Source organism: Chamaea fasciata, unplaced genomic scaffold, assembly GCF_029207755.1.
Source record: "Chamaea fasciata isolate MVZ Bird 193981 ecotype frontalis unplaced genomic scaffold, bChaFas1.0.hap1 SCAF_8, whole genome shotgun sequence".
Lineage (NCBI taxonomy): Eukaryota > Metazoa > Chordata > Aves > Passeriformes > Sylviidae > Chamaea > Chamaea fasciata.
The window spans coordinates 683,593-687,044 of NW_027094093.1; the positions used below are offsets into that span (position 1 = coordinate 683,593).

Below are 3,452 nucleotides of genomic sequence, written 5' to 3' on the forward strand. Positions count from 1 at the left end.
CTGGGGCTTGGACCCCAGGCTCCATCCTCCCATCCCTGGGGCAGACTGGGTTGGCAATTCCTGGGACCACAGTGATCCCAATAGAAGGGATGGCAGGATCCCTGTGGCACTGCCTGCAAGGAGATCCCTGTGCATGGGCACCTCCTGACCTGGCACAGTCCCTGTGTCCAGAAACCCCCATGAAACACCCTCCTACCCAAGATCTGGGGCAAGACCTGGCACAGTCCCTTTCTGCCAGGTGTCTTTTCAGGCTACGTGTGACACTTCCAGCCTGTTGAATTGTCTGGGAAGGGAGCACTGCCAAATCACCATCAGGGGTGTTAGGAGGGAGATGGGGTGGGTTGAGATGGGAGAAACCCTGCACCCTCCTCACAGATCCTCCAAGAGGAAAACCTGAAAATCAGGACATCCAGCCCTGCCTCCTGTCCCTGTTGACCGGGTGTGACAGCAGATACTGTGCCCTCCACCCGCACACGGCGGCAGCACCCTGAACAGTGTCTGGCCCCTGCACCCCGCTGTCCCACAGCCTCGTCTGTGGGAACGTCACCCCTGTTCCTGGGCACTGTGCCTGGGCGGGGAGCACCGAGCCAGGGTTCATGGCAGGGTTAACTGACTCACTCCATCCATCCATCCATCCCTTGGCGCCGGGAGCTAGAATCACCGCCCTCCATCGCCTGTGTTTGTTATCCCTGTGGGACCTTTGTGCCGGCTGGGAGCGGCGTGTTGACGTTTCGTGCGTGCCCATGGTGACGGCACGTGGTCATCGCTCCGGTGTCACCCTTGCCCGCCGCACCTCTGCTCACCGAGGCAGGGCCCCACTATTTAAGGGGTGCCCGACAGCCGGGAGAGCCGTGCCGAGGACGGGGATCCCGAGTGCTGCCGGCATTTCCTCTTCTGGGAACTTTTCCGCAGGTTTGATGAGTGCAGAGCAGCAGGGGAGCACGGGGGCAATGGGAACATGGACACCCGTGGGTCAGGGAGCACTGTCCCCATGGCTGGCACTGCACACACCCATGTGTCCCCAGTCCTTTGTGGCCCACGAGGACTCCAGCTCGGCACCTAGGCTGGGCCAGTGTGGGTTTATTTCTATTAACAATGGAAACCACATACCTGGGCCTTGGGGGTGCATGGAGGAGGGGACAGTCGCTCTGGGGGACAGCCGAAGGGACAGGACAGCGGCTGGAGTCTGGGGGTGCATGACACTCCTAGGGAAGCAAGCATGGTCCCTGTGCTGGGGACAGACATGTGGGACAGAGGAGGCAGGTCCCAGCTGCTAGTCTGGCGATGTCCCATGGCAGGAGGTGACTGATGGTGCCTGTCCTTCCCTTTCAGCTTGGAGACCACTGAGGATGTGTGACCCCAACCAAGGTGAGAGGCTGTGGGGCCAGGCAGGGCTGCGGGTACCACACAGCCATCAGGGCTTAGAGGGGAGCTCTATGCCATGGCCACAGACATCTGGGGGGTTTACCTGCATCCCAAAGGGGTGTGGGGTGTCCTTTGTGAGGAAGAGATAGACCGGGGTGGGCCCTTTGGGTGGAAGGCTACACCAGCTCCCTGTCCTCTCTGGGGAGAGCCTGTCTCTGCCCACTAACAGCCCTCTCTTCTTCCTAGGCCCACCACATCCACACCTTGCAGTGTGCCCTCCCGCCCCTCCAGGATACCGTGGTCCTGGCACAGGTGTGGCAGTCTGCCCCCCACAGCCTGCTCCACCTGGCCAGCACCCTCACGGGCACCCCCCACCGGGGCATCATCCCCACGGGCACCAGGAGCACCATAAGGAGCACCATAAGGAGCACCATAAGGAGCACCATAAGGAGCACCATAAGAAGCACCATAAGAAGAAGCACTGCAAGCACCATGAAGGCAAGGTAAGAGTGGGACAGCAGTAAACCCTTCCCTAATTCTGCTGCAGTCCTTTGGACCCCCTCCCCATACCGCAGCATCCAACCTGAGCAGCTGGGACTCGCCTCTCCTACCCTGGAGTGGCTGGAGCAAACTGCCCAAACTTCAGTGGCTTTTTTTAGATGTGGAAACTTGTTAGGTTAAATAAATAGGCAAGAATGAGTCATATTACGTGAATAATTTGAAAAGTAGTCCATGAAATTCCTTGAAGCCATTTAAAGGGGTGACATGGCACCGTGCAGTGTATTAAATCCCAGGACTTTGTCCTGCTCACCTGAGTGCAAGTCTTGCCTCCGTAATGGACATTCACTCAGTGTCTTGCAGAAGAGGAAGTTTGGTTCCCCCTTAAAAACAAAAAAAAACCTCACAAAAAAAACAAAAACAAAAACAAAAACAAAACCTCACAAAAAAAAAAAAAAGGAGAAGCAATTCCCTATGCTTGGAGAAGATTCTGCAGAAAATACCATTCCAGGGATGGGCACCATCCTGAGCAGGTCTGAATGAGGAACTGCTAAACAAGGACCCACTTCTAACATTGGGGGTGGGAGCATTTCCCAAACAAATCATACCAGCAGCTCCTCTCACTGGGAAACAGCTCTGGAAGTGATCTGCTGTGATCAACGTCCTTGCTGGCAGAGAGGAAGACCTTTCTGGAATTTCCTTTATTGACCTTAAGAGCCTTGTAAAAAAATCATAAAAAACCTTCAGCCCTCCCACAATATAGGGCAGTCATCACAGGGTCACTAACCCCTCTCAAGACCGCTCAGTTTTCCTGCTGTCCTAAAGTTGTTTGTTTTTTTTTTTCTTCCCCAGCCCTCTGGTGGCTCAAGCAGCTCAAGCAGCAGCTCTGACTCTGACTGAACATCTGGCATGTCCCACCTGCTCCGCTGTGATCAGCAAAGCATGAGGCCAAACTCCTCATGGGAACCGTCTGCATGTTGATCCCCTCCCTCCCCCTTCCCCTTGGAGCAGTCTTTTGCCTGCTGAGTGATTTTTCTTGTGTGCAGCTTGTAAATCCTTTGACCCAGAATCTCCAAGTCAATGGACAACATTTCCACCCTCTGTCTTTTGGGAGATCCTGCTGAAAGTTATCACGTGCTGTTTTCCAATCAGCTGGTGTCCGTGTGTTTTTTTCCCCAGGCAATGATGCTGGCTGCTAACATGGATCCCATAAAACTCCTGACATTTTGTGTGAGCTTTCCCATGTATAGCAGAGCGAGTGGCTGGGGGATGCTGTAATCATGTGCGCTGCCATCCTCCATGCCAGGGTAATAACTTTTAGGAAAAGGTGCACCATGGCAGTGGAATTCTGCCATGAACAGATGAGCATGAAGAGCTGGAGGTGTACAAGACCAGCGCTTAGAGCAATCTGTGTCCCTGCCCATCGTAGGAGTGGAATGAGATGGTCTTTCAGTTCCCTCCCAACACAAACCATTCTGTGATTCCATGATTATCTGGGATTTGCCAGCTTGAAACCAGGAGAATCAGCTGCTCACTGAAAATAATTTTAAAAATCCCCACAACTACAGAAAAAAAAGGCTTTTTCAGGA

The 3,452-nt window shown here is 54.2% G+C and overlaps 1 long non-coding RNA gene across 1 annotated transcript; it reads left to right on the top strand.

The window, feature by feature from the left end:
• The first annotated feature begins 793 nt into the window (after nt 1–793).
• On the top strand, nt 794–3,014 carry LOC136292926 (uncharacterized). The gene is made up of 4 exons (XR_010722000.1): nt 794–912; nt 1,333–1,368; nt 1,612–1,868; nt 2,716–3,014. It is a non-coding gene; the product is annotated as an uncharacterized lncRNA (long non-coding RNA).
• Nucleotides 3,015–3,452: the final 438 nt, after the last annotated feature.